The sequence below is a fragment of the Protopterus annectens genome, chromosome 10.part0 (assembly GCF_019279795.1).
Source record: "Protopterus annectens isolate FY-2018-M chromosome 10.part0, PAN1.0, whole genome shotgun sequence".
Taxonomy (NCBI): domain Eukaryota; kingdom Metazoa; phylum Chordata; order Ceratodontiformes; family Protopteridae; genus Protopterus; species Protopterus annectens.
The window spans coordinates 422,888,861-422,913,011 of NC_056744.1; positions in this window are offsets into that span (position 1 = coordinate 422,888,861).

The window sequence follows — 24,151 nt, forward strand, 5'->3', positions numbered from 1 at the left end:
TTTCATTTGATTGGGATGACTGGCAGAACTACTAAATGGTAGACAATGTACACTATATAGTTGGCTATTTCAGGTAATATAAGTGTAGTGGTTAGTCTTATCAAACGGAGTGGGGTCACTGATTGGATTAAATAACTGAGAGGAATAATTGCTACATATTTTGCTGAAGAACAAAATGATTTTGTCATGAAAAATTATAGCAATAACCCACGCCTGGGTGTGGGTAATGCTGGATTTACCCATGGTTGGCGTGGTTCGGTCCAGAGGGCGAAGCCCTCGGGACCAAACAAAGCCAACCATGGGTAAATCCAACATTACCCACACCCAGAAGTGGGTTATTGCTATTATACAATGACATTATTTAAGAAAAGAAATAATTACTTTTCTTAAATAATGGCATTGTATAATGCCTCTTTACTGCCCTTCCGCAGCTGTCTGGTAATCTGCAGCAGTTCTGATGTTCTGCGCATACCTACGCAGTACATCAGAGCTGTGGGCAAAAGCAACAGAGAACGCAAGATCTCCGTTGCTTTTTTTTACTGTTTCGCTATGTTAAATGGGTTTAACATAGCGAGACAGCTTTAAAATAAGCAACGGAGATCTCCGTTGCTTATTGTAAAGCTGTCTCGCTATGTTAAACCCATTTAACATAGCGAACAGCAATGGAGATCTTGCGATCTCCGTTGCTTTTAAAACTGTCTCGCTATGTTAAATGGGTTTAACATAGCGAGACATTTAAAATAAGCAACGGATATCCGTTGCTTATTTTAAAGCTGTCTTGCTATGTTAAACCCATTTAATATAGCGAGACAGCTTTAAAAAAAAAAAGCAACGGAGATCGCAAGATCTCCGTTGCTTTACACTGTGTCGCTATGTTAAAGGAGTTTAACATAGCGAGACAGCTTTAAAAAAAGCAACGGAGATCTCCGTTGCTTTTTTTAAACCTGTGTCGCTATGTTAAACTCTTTTAACATAGCGACACAGTGTTTTATACTAACGGAAAAAGTCCGGGTGTCCGGACCTTTTTCCGTTAGTATATTGAGGGATTTACAACGGGCACGCTGGTTGGGCTGGCCAATCAGCGTGCACGTTTTAGGGGAGGAATTGTATAATGTGTCATAATCAATGCTTGTGATATACTGAAATAATATTTGAATGTAGTTCTGAGAGGGTACATATATGTATAGTATTATACCATACATCAGGATAAAAATGAATAGAAATATATGTCCCACATGAAATCCTTACAACTGCTTGAGCCCTGACTGCTGAAATTCCACTAAATTGTACCCAGGGACTCGAATGACGGTAACCCAACTGCCCAGCTGTTCAGGTTCAACCTCGAACGAGAGTTCAGCAATGCAACTGCAGCATCATCTGCTCACATCTGAGGAGAGTAATGCAAGCAAGTGCTCATCGCAGACTAGGTAGGGTGAGAAGGGAAACAGGGAAGGGTAGATTAAATTTAGGGAGGAAAAGGGGATTTTAGGTTTAGAGAGCAATTCAAAGGTATAAGAACATTATTTTTAGGGAGGGGAACTTTAGGTGTAGGGAGAGATACAGAGGTAGGAAAAGGGTAGAGATAAGAAGAAGAACTTTTGGTTTAGGGACCAATCAGGAGAGTAGGGTTACTAAGGGGAGGGGATTTTGGGGTTTGGGAGTGAACAGAAGGTAGCAGAAGTTTAGGGTTTAGAAGGGGAGGGATAATTTAAGCTGAGGGAGAGATTAGGTATAGGGAGTGGGGGATTTTAAGATTACAGAGCAATTGGAGGGTAGCAAATGGTTAGGGTTAGGGAGAGGAGGGTCATTTTATGGTTCAGAATGAATTGGCAGGTTAGATTTAAGAATGGGTTGGAGATTTTAGAGTTTGGGTTAGGGTTTTAGTAGGGATAATTAGCCTTTGGTGAGTTCACAGGATTGAGTTAGTAGGAGTTAGGGCATTTGCCAACATGACAGAGTGGCAGCAAGGAAGTATGTCATAACCTAATGGTAAACGAGCACTTGTAGTAGACCTTTTTTTGCCATTTTTTTTTTTAATGTGGCAGTTGCTATTTTAATAAATACCTAAAGTTGTCATGTGATCTTTTATGGTTAGTCTTATATTTGTTTTAATGATATTAGAACTTAGGAAGTCTGATTGACTACCAGTTTGCTAAAGTATACTTCGTGGTATTATGTTGTTTATTAGTTATTTGAAGAATTTTTCTTTGATTGTGTGTTATGTGCTAAATCTGGTTACACAAGAGGAAAAAAAAACCATAAAACACACACACATATATATATATATATATATATATATATATATATATATATATATATATATATATATATATATATATATATATATATATATATATTTCCTTCTTTGCATATTATATCAGTGTCTCTCTCTAACATCTCCAACTTACTCTTTAAACTGATGGCTTTTACCTTTCTTTGATGTGGCTTTTAATCTACAACTATCCAAAAATCTCTTCATACTGGCAACTCTCCTTTGTCCTCCAACAATCTTACACTAGTTTTTAAGTGTGGCATTAAACAAAGCAAAGGGAATCCATCACAGATGCATTTAAAAGTACAAAATAATGCATGTGATCAAAACCTAAAACAATTAATATAGCAACCCATTAAATATAAAATCCTTTATTTGTAAGACTGTCATACATTCCTGAAAAGGAAATATACGCACTGTTTTCCATCCATCTATCCATCCTGGATAGATCCGTCTGGAGCATTTCTACCAGGGCCTCTGCTGTAAACAGGCTCTGTGGAACCTAGTCAGACTTTCCCAGTCAACAAATGTTAAATAAATAAAAATAAAATAAAATAAATCCTCAACCCCTTTTCCAATTTTTGCACATGGGGTTAGGGTGTCACTTCAACAGTAATAATCATCTAGAGCCAAGATTTACACCACCGGGTGGCTAGCCCTGTTGCAGTAATTCATGCATACCAGACACTCACATACACACACTCAAACCTAGGGCCAATTTAGAGTGTTCAATCTACCTGCTGCATGTCTTTGGAATGTCGAAGGAAACCAGAGCACCTGGAGGAAACCCAGGTGAACACAGGGAAGACATACATACTGTTTCGATAATTATAAATATACATTTGGCTATAACATTAAGAAGTAATCATAGTAAATATATTGGTTCCTGGTATTTCTATACTGTTTTGAAAACTTAGTAAAATATTTAAAAACGTTAATAGCTTTCAGTAAAAATGCTGAAAATATGGTCAAGTCTTCAAATGATATTTTTATCTGCACACAAAAAGCTTTTAGTAATAACTATAGAAATAAAAACTACAACATCTCATAGTGATACCTCAAGATTAACAGACTAAACTATAACATTTACACATTTGATGATACACTATTACATATTATAGATTTTAGATATTATGAAATTCGATATAATGGGTTTTAGATGTTATGGATTTTAGATCTTATCGTCTCGATGTTTTGATTTTAGACGTTATGAGTTTTAGATGTTTTGAAGGAGAACCCTTATTCCATACATTCCTAATGCTTTTACAATTTACTTAATATGTTTGTTTTCAGCCTTATTTCTTTATACAAAATGGTGATATATAAATGTCATATAACATTAAATGTCATAAGATACTAATTTAGTTCATATAAACAACACAGTGTGATGAACTATTTTCAAATCACCTGGGAAAAAGGGGCACAAATATATATATATATATATATATATATATATATATATATATATATATATATGTGTGTGTGTGTGTGTGTGTGTGTGTGTGTGTATGGGTCTACTTTGTTTCATTGAAAGCTCATTTCACTGAATTTCAATTCACCCTGACCAAATCGCTGAAAGCTCAAATTACTGAAAATTCTTTTCACTGAAATGAAGTACTGGCACTGGTATATACTGTCTTCTGGAAAGAGTTAGTCATTGATGTTGTACGCATGCATGTCTATGTTTTAAAATGTATTGTTTTGAAGCTTTCAGTGAAATATAATATAAAACCAAACTAGGTGGGGGGCTATGACCCCTACACCACCAAATGTGGGGGGCTGTGCCACCCACACCCCCCAACTATATATACTAACTTCAGGATCGCACTACAGTGGGGAAAAGGGCATATATATTTTACTTGCATTACAGTACTCTACAAAGTGCCAGTTCACTTCAGTGAAATGAGATTCGGTGAAATGAGTTTTCAGTAATTGGAGCTTTCAGCGATTTGGTCAGGGTGAATTTAAATTCATTTAAATGAGCTTTCAATGAAACAACGTAGACCCATATATATATATATATATATATATATATATATATATATATATATATATATATATATATATATAGGATTTATGCACAAATGTGCAAAGTCCCGAATCCATAATCACCGAGCATATATTAATGAAAGCGCTTTCACCGAAAAAGCGCTTTCGTTAATATATGTTAAAAAAAAAAGAAAGAAATCTATGTTTATGCAGGGGGGCTTTGCTCCCCTGTGCCCCCCACACCCCCTACTTAAATATTTTCACTCCGAGACCGCACTAAAGTGAGGAAAAGGGAATTTTCCTTTATCTACACCACAGTGCGGTCTCACAAACAGGCATACTTATGCAAAAGTGTTTCTTCGGTGAAAAGCACTTTCGTGCAAGTATGCCAAACTGAAATTAGTTTTGGTGATTTTTGTCTTTGGGGATCTGTACAGATCCCATACATATATATATATATATATATATATATATATTTTTTTTTTTTTTCCTTATGTCTCAGATTAGCTAATATCAACCCCAGCCTGTTATAATAATTTCTCCAAATATGAACAGCATAAAAAAGTTGAAAAAAGAATTATTATAAATTATCTTTATAGATAACACTTGGTATGTACCTGACCAGGCATATACAGCAACTAGAGTGACAACAAAGGTTCCTTACCAAAATAATACAAGGCGTAAGAAACCTGCCTTATGCTGAATGCCTTAAAGCTCCTTCCCTCTACTCAGTCTCCTGCAGATTAATGAGGGGTGATCCATGCTTCACTTACAAGGCATCCACAAACCCCACACTTAAGAATCTCCTACATATTTGTAAGCCAAAGAGTACCAGAAATACAAGGTCTAGAGACCCGAATTTTGTCTGTGAATTAAACAGAACATGCTGGAGAGACAAATATGTGTCCAGGAAACTGTCACTCCTATGGAACAGGCCTCCCATCTATGTGAAGCTGAGTTTGTCTATTACCCAGTTTAAGTGCAACCTATGCCAATGGATGGGGAGTAGGAAATTCACACCAGGCCTGGCACCCATGTCCCTTATGGACAGAGGTAGCTTATAAATGCCTGACCCTCAATGTCTTATTTGGATACAGGACATCAATATTCTTTAGGGAAAACTTGGTTAAGCTTAGAAAGGCCCCCAGATTGGTAGCCTAGTAAAAATTTATGGGCTGGATTTACGAAAACTTGCACAGAGTTGTAGAGTAGTGTAAGACATCAAGCAGGCAATATGTCCACTGTGTGATCCAGGAACAGCCAGCAGGGGGGTGTGCACGAGAGCTGTTAAAGCTATTCTTGCATGGACAGCATCATGGTATGCAAATTACCACATTTGCTGCTGAAAGCTATGCAAATGAGGTAAATTTGCAATCCAGGAGACACTAACCTGTCCGTGGAAGATTAGTGTTATCAGCAGAAATGTATTCCGTTGGTAAAGGAGTACCATTCTGCAAATAGCTAAACGGAGCTATGACAGCTCCAGATAAAGGATGCATACAGTTGAGGAAGCATGCCAATGGCCAAATATAAGACCATTGGCATTTATAAATGTTTAAAATTATTAAAATCTAACTTTTATTTTCCCGATCTCAGATGTCTAAGCATAGTGCAGCACCACGCAAATGTGCGGCGCTTTAAAAAACTATAAAATAATTTAAAAATAGCTAAAAATAGGCATTTTCACTAAAAAGCTTATCCTGCCATGGGTGAATGGCAGGCTGAAGACAACATGGCCACTGAGTAGTGGTTGCTAAGGGGGGAAGCTCAGTGTGAGAGATGTAACCATGCATTAGTAGGCAATCCTATGCAAATGAGGATAATGATAGTGAATCCCAATTTTCCCCAGCATGTGAGCCATGTCCCAAGAATGTAAGTGTAGGAGTAGGTGAGTAGTAGAGTAGAATATAGGTGACATCATCAGGGGGTATGTCATAAAGGCTGTAAGCTAATTGGAGCACAGTGGCTTGTGTTTGCCCTGAGTTGCTCAGGATTGCAAGAGGTGTGCCTACAGTTGTGCTATTTGAAAACCTGAAACCAAAGGTACACACTGTTAAAAGATCGGAAATTTCTTGCAAACATGCACACAGCGTGTGTGCTCATGTGCGCATGTGTGCGCGTGTTTGCGCAGTGCTGGCCCGGGCAGAAACAGAAAGGGAAAAGGAAGGAAAAGAAGTAGTAGCAAGTTAACCAAGGAGAACTAGCAGAGCTGTAAGGTGAAATATATCAGAATCAGCCAATTACACATGCAGCAGACTATCCCAGCCGAGCCCAGCACTTTAAACTCTGCAAACAGCATCCCCCCCTGTTTTTTCCCAAGAACTCTCCAACACTGCAGTATAGAAAGAGAGAAAGCTTAAAAAGCTTAAGTCAGACAAAATGTTAGGGGCTGCTCTTGCTATCATAAACCAACATGTGCAAGGTGCTGAGGGTGGTGATGTTGTGAATGCTGCTGAGCTACCCACAGTGAGGAGACAGAGAAGAGTGTACAGACCCAGGGTAACCTACCAGGGGCTACATGAGCTGGAGATAGTGGAGCGCTATAGGGTGGACAGAGACCTCCTGCAGCAAATTGTTGAGCTGTGTTGGCCACACTTCACACACAGAACCAACAGAGGGGAACCCATCCCAGTGGATACCAAGGTATGTGTTGGCATAAGAATACTAGCTACAGGTACCTTCCAGAGACCAACTGGTGATATGATGGGGGTTTCACAGGCATCAGCATCCAGGGTACTCCACCAGTTCCTGGATGCCATGTCAGCACATGTCAGTGACCACATATATTTCCCCAATTCCCATGAGGCATTGGTCAGCAATATGTGTCTTTTCCACAAAATAGCAGAATACCCTGAGGTAGTGGGTGCAATAGACTGAACGCACATATGCATCAAAGCACCACCCGGTGAGTGGGGTAGGGTCTACATCAACCACAAGGGCTTCCCCTCCATCAACTGCCAGGTCATGTGCAATGCCCAGGGCATAATAATGAATGTGTGTGCTGGCTGCCCTGGAGGCTATCACGATTCCCACATCTGGCATCTGACGCAGCTGTACCAGAGATTTGCCAATGGGGACATCCTTGATGGTCACCTAGTGGGTGATGCTGGATACACACTGGAGCCATGGCTGATGACACCCATCAGAAATGCACACACACACCTGAACAAGAACTCCATAATGAGGCACACACACAAACAAGAAACATAATTGAGTGTGTGTTTGGGATGTTCAAGGCACAGTTCCAGTGCCTGTACACAACTGGTGGAGCCTTGCAGTACTCACCATCTACATCTACCCAAATTGTTATGGTATGTGCCATGCTACACATTATGATCCTGCAGAAACAGCTGCAGCAGGAACAGCATGGGGCAGGGCCAAACAGCCCCCCACCATTGCCAAGGCCTGCACAGGCACAGCATGACTCAGAGGAGGAACAACCTGAGTCTGCCCCAGTAGGCAGAAGTAGGCACGCCCAGTATGCCCTGGCCTTGGCAGAGAAGCAACGCATAGCACATACACTGACTCAATAGGAACCCTGGAAATGACACCTCTCTCTGACTTGCACATACAGTAAAATGGATGCCTAACTTGACACTACCTGTTTTCAAACATGTATAGGGAGTGTACTATGTGCATCCAACATAGGCAGCCCTGCAGCAGCATCTGAGGCAAGAGTGCCCTATTTTAAGCAATATAAAGCACTGCTAAGCACATTTTACCAGTATTGAGCATATTTAAATGGAATTGCGCATAGCTGCGCACTGTGCTAACCAGCACAACGTCGAGCAAAGTTGGGCAAACACGCTCACACCTGCTTTACTGTTCCTTAACCAGTCAGGTCTGCCCAGCAGGAAAATAAAAAGCAGTGACAGGGCTCAAACTCAGGATACTGTGCACTATAGTCATAGTACTGAACCACTAAGCCATGACAGCATTTCACTGGCATAGACACAACTTAAGTATCTCAAGCATATCAGTTGGGGGGGTCCCATACCTAACAGTCACAGCCAGCAGGGCAATTGTAGACAAACGCAAACACAAACAAATGCTGTATCATGGCCTCTGAAGAGGCATATGAGTAACCTCCCCCCAGGCCTATGCAGACAGATAACAGCAGGCCAGGCAGTGTGATGTGGGTTGGGTAGGTAATGAAGTCAGAAACTAATATGCGTGTAATTGGAAGCTAAGGTCTGTAGTACAGTGGTATGCCTCAAGCCAGTACGATAGGCAACAGTACAGACTGAAATGGAGTACCTGACTTAGCAGTGCAGGCCTAGCAAATGTGTATAAGTGTCAGGTGTACCCCTCATCCTATGTACACCCACAGTAACAATCAGGTGTGCCCCCCCCGGGTAGAAATGTACAAATAATAGCTGTCCCCCCTGTATGTAGAAATGTTAATAAGTCTATGCAAATTGACTCATGGAAGCCCTGCAGGCACAGCATGCTACCTGTTGATGTACAACACAAAGGTGAGCCCTGAAGTAAAAAACAACTTGATTTTTCACACACATATAGTATATATGCCCATAGTGGGCATGCTCACACACTTAAACAAATTTAGCAAATTTCACTCAGCAACATACTGAAAGGTCACACTGGACATGCTCACACACTTAAACAAATGAAGCAAATGTCAGTTAACAACATACTGAAAGGTCATACTGGGCATGCTCACACACTTAGGCCATGTCTGAGTACAGCAGTGGGCCACACATATCTGGCAGTCACAGTTCTTACTCCAGACACATGTCACTATTCACCAATCCTGTCTTGCACACACAGTGATATGAAAACATACCCATTAAATATATTGGACCCCTGTCATAATCAAACTATGTACTACAAGTACTTAAGTTGTTCAAAGAAAATGAAAATCCAAAGAAGATCAATAAATCTCCGATGAGTATCATCAAGAAAAAATGAGCACTCCTAACATTATCCAATCCATGTTCTGGCAAACATATTGCCAAAGAGTCCATAGAGAACCATGAAGCTTTCTTTTGCTATGTCATAAATATCAATGTAAACTCATATATGTTCTGAGTCAGTGCAAAGTGTAAATGAATACATGTACATGACTGACATTGCCAACATCTTGTCAGACAGTATAATACATATTTACCCCCTCTCACTGACAAAAGGGCCCATTACCATACCTGGAGATTGTGAAAACCCAGAAATCACATATACAATGGTTAAACAGCTCTATCCAAACATAAAAGCACGGCGTCTATGGGATGACATGGTTTCCCTGGCTGTGTCATGTGAGAACTCCAAAACAAACAGACCTGCACCTGAACAGTCTGTTGAGTCTCACCCTCTGTACAGGATATGAAACTGTTGAATGGGTTACAGCAACGTTTGGCACACGCCACAAGTGTTGGTGCACAGCAGACCATGGGAACTATTGTCTTATAAGCCTAATAAGCCTGATCTGTAAGGCCATGGAGTCCATCATTATGGAACTCATAAACAGAGCTATTGGGAGCCTACAAACACTCAACCCTACCCATTTTGATTTGGTCCGGGGCAGATCATGGTTCCTAAACCTGTTATACAGATTTCAGGGCAGTTACCTAGGACATACATCAATGAAATAAGCTACAAACGGCCTACATAGACCTTGAAAAGCCCTTTTCCAACATCCCACACACATTGTCATATCCACAAAATCAACAAACTGTGCATAAACAAGTATGTCATCCGATCGATTGCCAACTGGGGCACAGATAGATCCCACAAGGTAAGTATTGTGGTCTCCCTATTGGACTTTAAGCTGGTAACAACTGCTGTTCCCACGGCATCAGTCCTGGGACCCCTCCTGTCTGGTGTATACTTTTCAGAAATGCAGTCAAACACATGAGGGCTATGGTTAGCAAAGTTTGTGGATGACTGCAAAAAGGTTGTCATAATCGATGTTTGGGACAACAGAAACATCCTTAAAAAGGGTCTCAGTCAGACAGATGTGGTGTCAAAATTATGGCCTTGAGCTACAGTCATACAAATACCACATAGGTGCCAATACCCTAAATATGGAGGCAATAATAAGGGATCTATGGACACATCTGGATAGTCATCTCTACTTCCAGAAACACATTCACAAAGTGGTTAGAAAATCATGCTATGTGTTCCCACAAATTGCCAAGGTCTTTGCATGTAGGTCAAAGGAGGTTCCCTCTACTCATCAGTCATCAGACCCATCAGAGAGTATCACGGCACACTTGCGATGAATCTGACTAGGCACCTTCAGCAGCTGGAAAGACTACTGAAGTACCTCAACAAGAGGATTACTGGCCTCAAACAGTTGCCCCATGCAACAAGACTGAATTTAACTCAATCTGTACTCTGTTGCATACTGTCTACTCAGGCGATCTCTGACCAACAGAAAGGTCCATGTTCAATGCAGAACTGATGTACATGCTCTATCTGAAGTAAACCCAAGCTCACTGTGCCACATGCTCTAGGGATATCATCATCACAACAATAAACAGAACATGTTGGAGGGATACATTACTAACTCACAGACTTCCCTTGCTTTGGAACAGGCTCCCAACCTACATTAAGCTGAGTCCCTCACTGACACTCTTCCAGAGGAGCCTTGATGAGTGTATGTGAAACTGAACTGTCAAACCATGGATTACTTCATCAGCTCTACTACACAGAGGCCTATGGAACTAACCCCATGTGTGGTGATAGCTGCACACTCTGGCCATACTAATACATGCCTTCAGGCAGATAGCCTATTACCTACCTATGTACCTATATATATGTAGGGGGAACACAGTATAATAAGCCAAAGATGGATGGGCAGAGATGTGTGTAAGAGGGTGACCATGACAGGGAGCCATCCAGGACTGTCCCACCCAGCACACATCCCAATGGCACAAAAGACATGAGGTGTACATCTCACCCACTATGCACAACAGCCACTAGTATCTGTAAGCATTACAGTGTATGTGGTCCATGTGCCTGCTGTACAACATGACTGTACAATGAAGTACACATCTACTGTCTGTAGACATGTACCTGTCACAGGTATGTAGTAGACTATTTTCACGGAGGCATATATTAGCCTAGGCAAGTTGTGCAGCTTTCTCCACCCCATTGGGTAGTCTCCTAAGCCTTAGTTCTAGTAATTAGTACCCTAAGCGCCTTTATAGTGGGGCTTCTGATGTGATGCTGGGCATGAATTGTCTGTTTCCCATCCACTCATCAAGGTTCCTATTGAAAAGTGTCAGCGAGGGGCTCTGTCTGTTGAACATTGGGACTCTGTTCCACAGTAAGGCAAGTGTCTGGGATGGTTCTCTATTCCACCAGCATGTTGTATTCATTGTTGTGATGAGGTTCATATCCCTGGAGTGTGTAGTGTGACTCGATTTTGTTATCCGTAGAAGGAACATGTTCAACAGTTATGTGTTGGACATGGCTCTGTATGTTAGGCAGAGTGTGCCTCTGAGTAGGCGGTACGCAATGGAGAACAGATTTAATTTTACCAGTTGTGTTGCATAACACAAATGTTTTAGGCTAGTAATCCTCTTGGTGACGTACATCTGTAGTCTCTACAGCTGCTGGATATGCTTAGTCGAGTACATCCAAAATGGTGGATTGTACTCAATGATGGGTCTGATGACTTAAGAGTAGAGGGCCACCACTAGCTCTTTTGATCCTGATGCAAACCCTTTATTGATTAGATGGGCCACATAGGATTTCCTATTGACTTTGGCAACATGGTTGTCAAAGGAAAGATGACTATCTACTTGTGTCCCCAGATCCCATATTACCTTGTCATTTTGTAGGGGGTAACACCTATGTGGTAGTTTGTGGGTACTTTGTTTTCACCAAAGGGGATTACTATGCATTCTTCCACATTGAGCTTGAGGCCATGATTCTGACACCACACATCTCTCTCCTAGACTCCCTTCTGGAGAATATTTGTGTCACCCGGGGAATCTATTATGGCAAACACTTTACAGTTCCCAGCAAACTTAGTCAACTACAACACTCCTGTGTTGGCATGCACTTTTGAGAAGTCTATACCAAACAGGAGAGACCCCAGGACTGAACCCTGGGGACACCAGTTGTTACTGGTGTAGAGTCTGACATGTAACTAGCAACTCTTAATTTGTGGGATCTATCTGTGAGCCAGTTTGCAATCCATCTTGTGATGTATGGATTCATGCCCAGGTTGGTGAGTTCATCTATGATACCTGACTGGGGAATGGTGTCAAAGGCCTTAGCGAGGTATAGGTAGGCTGTGTGGAGCTCATTTCAATCATCTGTAGCCTGCGTAACTGTCTCAAAGAAATCCACCCAGTTCAGGAGGCGTGATCTGCATTTGCAGAAGCCAAACTGGGTGTGCTCAACTGTGTGAAGGTTCCCACTGTCTTTAGTGATGACTTCCATTATGACTGGCTCTATTGCCTTGCAGATCAGACTCGTCAGGCTCATAGAGCATGAATGCCAAGGGTCTTTTGTGGCCACACCCCTGTGGAGTGGGAAGAACTTTGCTGTGCAACATTCTATGGGTGCATGTCCTGTAGAGAGGATGTAGAGAGAGGTGTAGGTATCCTTGATGAATATGGATACATCCCCACCCTTTGTGCTATGATCCAGGTTCTGATGCTGGAAGGTATGGAATGAGTAGCATCCTGGTAGTGCTGGTGTGCTCTCTGGAGCCTTGAACTAGGTTTCTGTTACTGCATAGATATCAATATTCTCCATACTGAGAAGTGCCTGGAGTGTGTGCATTTGGAGGCTGAGACCTCTGGCAATGAGTAGCATTTAGCTCACTTTGTGGTTATTTGTGCTGGTTACAGGGTTTGGTTTGTCCTGAGTGACTGGTGTTTCACACCTGAAGTCAATGTCTCATTGGTCTGATCTGACCATAGGCTAATTACTCTACATATCCGCATTCTGCCCCCACCCTCCATTAATGAAACCATGTTAAAAAAATTCTCCAAAGCCAACTTCATGCTTCTTAAGACAGAAGTGGTAAACTTCAGGACACCCATGCAGATGGGCAATACAGTTACAACTACTGAATCCTACACAATTGCACTTTATAAGCACTTACATGAGTGCATGGATCATGCTATCCCAAACAGAACCAAGATGCTATCCTCCAAGAAAAGGAAGCCAATCTGGTGGTCCCATGCCATAAACAAACTGTACAACAGAATGAAGAAACTGTTGTAAAAGAGAGTAAAATCCCATGAGTGTAGGAGCTCTCTGGTCAGCCTCAGTAAGAAGCTGCGATCCCTGATAAAATCATCCAAAGCTAGTTACAAAAACAAAATTGCCACTGATTCTAAACACAACCACAAAGCATTTTATAACTATGTCAAGAATCTCAATGGCAACACTCAGATCTGCTCTAAGTTACAGCCGAATGGCACTAAATATACAGACCCAACTAATATTGCCAGCATCCTGGCAGATAGGATCAGTGCTAACTTTACCCCCCTCTCACCCATGAAAGAGCCCATCTCTATACCGAAAGAATGCAAAGTTGCTGTCATCATGGCTGCACAGGTAAAAACCACTCTCCAAAGCCAGGAACACAGCATCCATGGGACCAGACAACATCCCAGGCTCCATGTTACACGAACTACAGAACAAACTGGCACCACACCTAAGTACCATGTTCAATCATAGCCTCACCTCAGGCTTTGTGCCTGCTGCATGGTGCACAGCGATGGTTATCCCACTAAACAAAGGGGTAGCCACCACGGACCCCAGGAACTAGCGCCCCATTAGCCTGATGAGCCTGGTCTGCAAGGCCATGGAACGTATCATCATGGAACTTATAAACAAAGACATTGGTGATCTCCAAACTCTAGACCACAACCAGTTCGGGTTTGAAAAAGGCAGATCATGTCTCCTAAACCTGATAGACTTCTTTGAAGCAGTCACCAAAACTGTAGACAAGGGTAAGGTGGTTCACACAGCCTATCTAGATCTTGCCAAGGCTTTCAACACCATCCCCCACTCTGGAATTATAGATAAACTCACTAAACTAGGTATACATCCCTATGTCACAAGATGGGTTGCCAAATGGCTCACTGACAGAATACACACTGTGAAAGTAGCAGACTCCAAATCTGACTTCAGACCAGTGACAAGTGGAGTACCACAGGGTTCAATCCTGTGTCCTGTCCTGTTTGGTATCTACTTCCCTGAAGTACAGGCTAACACAGAAGGTCTTTGGCTAACGAAGTTGCCATATGACTGCAAGCTAGGAGCCATAATCAAAACTACTAACGATGTGGATATCCTACAAAAGAGTCTCACTGAGACAGATGCCTGGTGTCAAAGCCATGGCCTCAAGCTCAATGCCAGAAAGTGCATTGTCATCCCCTTTAGTAAAAACTCTGTACCCAGGAACTACAACATAGGCGGTAGTATAATTAACACTGAAAGTGTGATAAGAGACCTTGGGACACAGGTGGACAGTAGTCTCTCCTTTGATAATCACATCACCACAGAAGTCGGGAAATTCTTCTACGTGGCGTACCTCATCACAAAAGGCTTCTCATGCAGAAAAAAAGAGGTAATTGTTCCCCTCTACTCATCACTCATTAGATCCATTATAGAGTACAACACCCCTTTTTGTATGTACCTCACAAGACATCTACAACAACTGGAAAGCCCGCAGAAATACCTCACAAAGAGGATTACCAGCCTCAAATACATGCCCTACACAGACCGTCTCAAAACACTCCAGCTTTACTCTGTCACATATCACCTACTCAGAGGTGATCTCTGCCTAACATACAAAGCTATGTCGAACACAGAGCTGATGGACATGCTCCACTTAAAGAAATCCCAATACCTCTGAGCTTCGGCCCCAAAACCCGGACCAAAATACAAAAGGAGGGGGTGTATCCATTTTCATAAAGGATACCCACACCTCCAGGTTAGTGGCACAGCACAAGGCCTCGGAGACCATCCAAGTTCAACTAACAGTGGGAAAAGCTGCTTATCAGATTGTAGCTTGCTACAGATCCTCTACTTTGTCTCAGGACCCTCACTCAGCATTCCTGAGAACACTGAAAAATATAAAGGTCCTACCAAACACCATGATATTAGGAGATTTCAACTACCCAAACATTGACTGGGAGAATTACTCAAGTACAAACTCCTTTGACTAATGCTTCCTAGAGTTTATAAACTCAAATGCCCTGGAACAGCTGGTCACTATGCCCACTAGAGGTGATAACATATTGGACCTGATCATCACCAACATGGGGGATCAGTGTTCCACACCAGAGGTAAACCCCCCACTGGTAAGATCAGATCATAAAGTAATCACACTGAACATTCACATCCCGACCCCACCCCAGTCAAGGAAACCCCTGTGAAATACTTTTTAAAAGCAAACTTCGCACTTCTCAAGACCAAAGTGGAAAGTTTCAAAGCCCCCTTGCTACAGGATAATGCTATCCAATCCACAAAATCCTTTACAAGTGCATTCTATGAGCATCAACAGGGATGCATGGATCGAGCCATCCCAAGTAAAACCAAGACTCACTCCTCCAAAAAGAGGAAATGAGTCTGGTGGTCCCTGGCTATAAATAAGCTCTACAACAGAAGGAGGAAACTACTACATGACAGAAAAAATTCCAAAAAGGAAAGGCATCACTGATCATTATTAGCAAGAAACTACAATCACTCATAAAATCATCCAAGGCCAGTTTCTAAAGGAAATTGCCAAGGAATCTAAATATAACCACAAAGCCTCCTTTAGGTATATCAAAAATTTAGGTGGCAACTCTCAGATATGCTCTGAGCTACTGCAAAATGGCAAAAAATACACTGAACCAACTGACATTGCCAACATCCTGGCAGACAAGTTCAGTGCAAACTTCACCCCCTCACCCCCAAAAGGGCCCGTGTCCATCCCAGAAGAATACAGAGCCCCAGACATCACGGACATGCAGGTAAAAACAGCCTTCTCCAAAGCTAAGAACACAGCATCAATGGGACCGGATGGTGTCCCAGGCTGCATCTTACATGAGCTCCAAAAGGAACTAAAGCCTCACCTAAATTCACTGTTCAGACTCAGCCTTACCACAGGCTATGTACCCAAAAAATGGCATACAGCAACAGTCATCCCGCTCCACAAAGGTGGTGCCACAACAGAACCTGGGAACTATCACCCTATATGCTTGACCATCCTGGTCTGCAAAGCTATGGATTGAATTATCATGGAACATATAAACAGAGACATTGGGAACCTCCAGACACTGGACCCTACCCAATTCGGCTTTGTTAAAGGCAGATCCTGCCTCCTAAACCTAGTTGACTTCTTTGAAACAGTTACCAAGGCCATAGATGAAGGGAAGGTAGTCCACACAGCCTACCTGGACCTCACTAAGGCCTTCAACACCATTCCCCACTCTGGCATCATAGACAAGCTTACCAGCTTGAACATTAACCCCTATGTCACAAGATGGGTAGCCAACTGGCTCATGGATAGAACACACATGGACAGAGTTGTGGGTGCCATGTCCGACTCTAAATCAGTCACAAGTGGCGTCCCACAGAACTTGGTCCTGGGACCCCTCCTGTTCAGTATGTACTTCTCTGAGGTACAGGCAAGCACGGGAGGACTATGGCTGACCAAGTTCGCAGATGACTGCAAATTGGGGGCCATAATCAACTATCCGGCTGACACAGACATCCTCCAGAAGGGTCTTACAGAGACAGATATCTGGTGTCAAAACTATGGCCTCAAGCTGAATGCCAAAAAATGCATCGTCATCCCCTTTGGAAAAAACAAAGTGCCCACAAATTGCCACATAGGCGATAATCCACTAGGTACAGAAAATGTAGTTAGGGACCTCGGGACCCAGGTAGATAGTAACCTCTCCTTTGATAATCACATTGCCAAAGTGGTTAGAAATTCTTTCTATGTAGCCCACCTAATCATGAAAGGGTTCACCTCTAGATCAAGAGAGGTCATTGTGCCCCTCTACTCATCAGTCATTAGGCCCATAATAGAGTACAATGCCCCATTTGGTATGTACCTTAATCGGCACATGCAACAGCTGGAAAGATCACAGAAGTACCTCACCAAGAGGATCATGGGCCTCAAAGAGATGCCCTATAAAGCTCGACTAAAGAAACTCCAGCTATACTCGGTTGCTTACTGCCTGCTCAGAGGTGATCTATGCCTGACGTATAAGGCCATGTCCAACCCAGAATTAATGGACATGCTCCACCTCAAGTAAACCAAATCTCTTAGAGCCACATGCTCCAATGAATTAAACCTCAGCACAGCAATAAACAGGACATGCTGGAGGGATAGATTCCTGTCCCAGAGACTTAACTCGCTCTGGAATAGAATCCTAGTTTATGTTAGACAGAGCCCCTCGCTGACTCTCTTCAAGAGGAATCTTGACGAGTGGTTGGGAAATCGTAAATTTACCCCTGGGATCACTTCAGTCACCCTGCTAGACAGAGGCCCAAGAAATTAATTTAAAAGGGAGGCGAAAGCCAACACATTCTGGCTGGGCTTATAAATGTCCTTGGGCAGATAGCCTAGTATCTACCTATGAACCTATGAACCTACACGCTCTAGGGACCTAAACCTTGTCACCACAATAAACAGAACATGCTGGAGGGATAGATTCCTGTCCCAGAGACTTCCCGTACTCTGGAATAAACTACTTATTTATATCAAACAAAGCTCCTCATTAGCACTTTTCAAGATAAATCTTGATGATTGGATGGGAAATAGGAAATTCACCCTTGGGATCACTTCTGTGTCTCTGCTCGACAGTGGCACAGGAAAATACATTTCTTGGGTAGCAAAAGCCAGGGTACCTTTTTAGCTGGGCTTGTAAAGGCCCCAGGGCCAATAGCCTAGTACCTACCTATGAACCTATGAACCTTTGAGCCTTGTCTAAATATGGTGATATGGGAACAGAAAGAGCCTTGGCCAGTATTCAGAAGCATAGGGGCAACAGGTGCAAACCATCTGTAGCGAAGCAATGAGGCTTGTCTATCATGTAATTGCAGGTAGACAGAGGCTGGATCCCCTTTGAATGACACCAGAAGGTCAGCCAATTGTTGAAGTGTATCGTCTTTCTGTTATATTGCAGTATCGTGTAGGTGAAGGTAAGATGCTACTCAAGGTCAGGGACATACCAGCCTGGGCTACATGATCATAGAACTAATATATGTCTCTTGTCATGTTGTCCTGGGAGGTATGTCTCAGATCATTCACACTGACATGTACAAAGAACACATCATATATGTACCTGTTCTGGAGTTATGTAAGTGCTTGTGTTATGTGGCGGATCACAGCACCTGACAGACAACTGACAGTAACCTTCCCCTTATCCAGCCGAGTGAGTGGAACATCTGTGTGCCTGACTATGAAGTCACCTATTACTAGTGTGTTGGGTATGTTGTTTTGCCTTAGGGCCTGTTGTGAGGCACACTGCTTTGGTGCATTATGTGTTTTCTGGCATGTGCTTGGAGGTGCATGTTGCTTGCTTGTCTGCTTAGGAGGACACTCTCTCTTTTTCAGATTAATATTTGTATTCTCCGAGTATGGTAATGTGTATTTATGTGTGTTTTGCTGGTGCTTATATTGTAGGTCTATGTGAGACAGTTGGTGTTGTGGTTGTATGACCCTACTCTTCCTGACTGCATTGTCCAGTATTGGGTTGACAGAGCTTAGCCACCGGTTTGACCCTGTGTGTGCCAGCATGTGGTGTATCAACCCATATATGATATGGTCATGGCCTATACATACAATACACTCACAATACACCTAGTATGATAAGCCTGCTGAGGTTAGCAAATGTGATAAAAACCTTTAGGTAAACTCTCAGCAAGTAATGTCTGTATTGCACCCTGTAAATCCATATTGCTTGCTGAAGTGTAAAGACGTACTTAGTTTGGATTAAGAACCCGCACTTGCCAACTGTGTGTGTGTGTGTGTGTGTGTGTGTGTGTGTGTGTGTGTGTGTGTGTGTCTGTCTCTCCCTGGGGAGAGAGCAATGTTTTTGGAGACTACTCACACCCCTTAAAAGTGGTATACTCATCTTTGTCAAGTCTGATGATGTCACCATCCTACAAATATACCTGTGGAAAGAAGCAATGCCAATAATGTGTATAGCACATCATGTAAATGTGTACTGCTATAGTATCGTTAGGTAAGGATTCAAATTTGGCACTTGCCAACTCTGCGTGTGATTGTGTTTGTCTCCCTGGGGAAGTGCAATCATTTTGGAGACTACTCACACCCCTTAAAAGTGGTATACTCATCTTTGTCAAGTCTGATGATGTCACCATCCTACAAATATACCTGTGGAAATATGCAATCTCAGTAATGTGTATAGTGTGTTGTGTAAATGTTTATTGCTGTAGTATCATAATGCAGTTCTGTAGGGGTTTGAATCCTTCATTTGCTAGCTTTGTGTGTTTCCCTTGGGAAAAACAAGCTTTTTGGAGACTACTCACACACCTTAAAAGTGGTATACTCATCTTTGTCAAGTCTGATGATGTCACCATCCTACAAATATACCTGTGGAAAGATGAAATCCCAGTAATGTGTATAGTGTGTCGTGTAAATGCATACAGCTGTAGTGTCAAAATATAGTTAGGTAGGGGTTTGAATCTTGCATTTACCAGCTATATGCGTCTCCCTGGAGAAAAACAACCTTTTTGGAGAATACTCACACCCCTTAAAAGTGGTATACTCATCTTTGACAAGTCTGATGATGTCACCATCCTACAAATATTCCTGTGGAAAAATGAAATCCCAGTAATGTGTATAGCGCATTGTGTAAATGTGTAGTATCATAACGTAGTTGTATAGGGGTTTGAATCCTGCTCTTGCCAACAGTGTGTGTGTGTCTCCCTGGGGAAAAGTACTCTTTTTGGGGAATACTCACACCCCTTAAAAGTTGTATACTCATCTTTGACAAGTCTGATGATGTCACCATCCTACAAATATCCCTTTGGAAATGTGAACTCCGAGTAATGTGTATAGCATGTTGTGTAAAGGCAAACTACTGTACTATCCTAGTGTACATAGGAAGGAGTTTGAATCTCGTACTTGCTGAGTGTGTGTTCCTGGTGTGTGACACCATTGGTTAATGTGGCATGGGTTTTGACTTTTCTAGTGTATGACATATCACAGTGACAACTGTATGTGCATTACACATGTAAGGTAGCTGTGGGGCAAATCGATATACATACATGTGACCTCAATTATTTCATAGGTGGGTACTCTGCTTTCTCCATGAACACATCTGTTATCTTTGCCAGAGCGTGCTGGCGCTTTCCAGACCTTAGGTCACTTCTGTATGCTTGTGACAAGTTTAGCCACTGCAGTGATCCCCGGGCTACGTCTTCTATTTCACATCCACTCATCACAGTTTCTATTGAAGAGTGTGAGTGAGGGTTTATGCTTGAGGTATATTTGAAACCTTATTCAAAGCAAGCAAAGTCTGGCAAAGATGACTAATCATTATAGGTGTGCAAAAACCTCTGTGGATCTGCATGCAAACCCTTTATTGCTTATGTGCTCCACAGAGGGATTTCCAAAACCCTTTGGTAATGTGATTATCAAAGGAGAGATGACTAAACACATAGTTCTATGTATACATTAGTACCTGTTCCACATTTTGGGGGCTACTACCTATGTGGTAGTCTGGGGATACTTTGTTTTCTAGAAGTGGATAACTATACTTTCTTTGGCTTATAGCTTTACATCATTAGTTTGACACCAGATATCTGCCTCTATGATGCCCTTTTGGAGGATATATGTGTCATCTGGAGAATAAAGTAGAACCCACAGTATGCATTTTCATCAAACGTGGGCAGACATATTCCTATTGTGTTTGCTTGTACCTAAGAAAGCTATATGCCAAACAGGAGTGGTCCCAGGACTGAGTGCAGGTGAATACCACTTGTTACTGGCATAGAATAGTACATGGAGGCTGTAAATGTTACTGTGTGTCCTACATCTGTGCGTCAGCTGTCAATCCATCATCCAACAATCGTTTATGGTCAGTCTGTTGAGGTTATGTATAATACCAGAATGTGGGATGGGTATGAATTGCTAGTGAGCTATAGCTTGGCTGTGTGGTCCTCCCCTCCCTCACCTATAGCCTTGTTAACTGGCTTGAAGTCTACTAGGTGTAGGAGCCATGATCTGGCCTTTAAAGAACATAAGTGGGTATGGTGCAGTGTTTGCAAGTTCATAATGTCTCTGTTAATGAGTTCCGTAATGCTGTGCTCCATAGCCTTTCAGATAACATTTGTCTGGCTTATAGGATGAGAGTTTCCAGGATCTGTTGTAGTTCTACCATTAATCAATTTATGTTAACATTTGCACTGGGTGTGATGAGGGTGGACAGATTTAGGAATAAGTATATTAGAGGGTCAGGCCAGGTTTGAAGGTTAGTAGACCAAGCCATATAGGCAGGATTAAGTTGGTTTGTACATGTGCTGAGGAGGGATGCAGAGTATATTGTGAAATAGATGCTAAGGATGAAGCCGCCAGGTAACAGGAAAAGAGGAATGCCTAAGATGAGGTTTATGGCTGTGGTGAGAGAGGACATGCAGGTGGATGGTGTGGCAGCGCACGATGCAGAGGGCAGGAAGAAATGGAAACAGATGATCTACTGTGGCGACCCCTAATGGGAGCATCCGAAAGGAGAAGAAGAAGAAGAAGACATTGTAGCTTAACTCTTGTGGACTGTGAGCACCATTACCGTGCGTCATTCCACAAGTATGTAACCTGTATAGAAGCTGCATCTGGACAGAGCGTTTAGGTGAGTGGTGACTTCTTATGTCAGCTTGTGTATGACACAGCCAGAGATACTGTCCAGTACCATTGCCACTGTGGTTTGGACTTTGGTAAAGAGATGTTTTAACTAGAGTGTCTGTGAATCATCAGGTTTTACATTCTTCAGGTCCCGAAATGTGGCCCTTGTGTAACAACAGGATGGTGAAATCCGCATTCAAACTGTCTGACAAGAAAATGGTAATGCTATCAGATAAGTGTACTTTGTGACCATTTACATTAACTGTGACCCGATCTGAGATTTCCCCTGTAGATTATAACCAACACTAAAGAAAGCTTTAGTGTTGTCTTTGGAATCCTTGCCATTTTGTGTTTTGAAGCTTGCCTTGTATGTTTATTGAGGGATTGTATTTTCCAAATGATACTGACCAGAGGGGTTATCCCTTTTTGGTATGTAAGTCTTTTTTGGTACAAATTCACACCTTCTATTACATATTTAGTTTATGGCAGGGGTCCATGAGACTAATGCACATTTACTGTATAAGTGAGAATTTCTTGTGTTTGTGATAGCACGGTCCATGCAACCCTGTAGGTGAACAGTGTGCATTACTAAAGGATTATGCAGCTAGGACAGTGTTAACCTTAGTAATGCAAATAAATGACAGATAGCAACAACAGCATCACCCACAGCACAGTGTCAACCCGTGTCATACACACACATGCGTACTCAAGTTCCAAAACGTGTGTAGTACAATGCATATTGGCCACCATTAGAAACTATGGAGTGTTAACACTGGCCAATACAGGGCATGTCACCCTGCCCATGTGTCCAGTATGCATGTACATGCAGACAGTGCACTTCCACCATGTTCACAAATGGACACCTGCAAATGTGTGTTGCACACACCCCAAACTTACTGTCCACTGTATAACGCATGCTGACACAACTACACACATCAGCCAAGTGACACGTGGGCAAACAAAACACAATTGGAAAAAACACTGGTGAAAACAATACAACATTGCTAATTACAGCTTTAATGCATCATGCCTGCTCAGCTACACCTTCAAGGATATCATTACACTTTACTGCTGACAACATGCTACACATCCAACCATTGCTATACTTTATTAAAGTCACCCAGTGCATCAGGACCATGTTACCCTGTTCCTGCATCAATGTTACAGATGGCAGGAGGTGGCACAGGTTTCATCATATGCACAGGGTGTGCTGTTGGTTTGCCAGAGGCCTACACTGAGCCATACAATCAACATGTGTGTGTGAGTGTGTGTGTGTGTGTGAGGGCCATGAGTACTGTTATGGACCAATGTTGATGTAATGTGTGCGGGTATGTGTTTGCCCTAGGTTTCTGGTTTATGTGTGGGTGTCTGCATGCACACAGTTCCACCATGTGGCTGCCATATACGGGGATTTGTGAGACAGCTACAGACTGTACCTGGTAGGCTTTACAGATCACCATCTCTGGCAACGAATACGGAACCTGTGCCTGGCAGGGGTGCTACAGACAGTATCAGGTACTAATCCAGATTGGGTACTATCCAAAGAGGTTGACATATGTCCACTGGATACAGGTCCCTGCTGGGACTGGCCAGAGCCACGTGCATGTGGTCTGCTAGGACGGTCTATGGATAGCCCCCCCCAATATTGCTGGGGCTGGTACTGGCACTACGGGAGTGGCCGTAACTTGCTGGACATCCATGGTGACCTCCAGCTGCTGATGTTGCTGGCATACATCCAAATTGACGTCTCAACCATCCTGCACTATCCTGGCACATGAACATGACATTGTGGAGGACATCCAATGTCTCACCCCAACGTCGATCAATGACCTCAGTGTAGTTACATATGGCACCTGCTGGGTCATGGATACTGTCATTTACAGAGGTGTTATGAGCCCTCTGTGCCCTTAGTCCCTGTCTGGTGTACCACTCCATTCATGTTTGTGCCTCCATGACAGCCTGGAACATGTGTGTGGTAGAAAGAGGTGTGGCACATCTGCCAGGGGCATGATGACCAACAGTGCTCTGATGAGAACCCCTGGGCATCTGCCTATGTGGTACCATTCCAGACATCTGGGTATGGCTGCTGGGTCCTG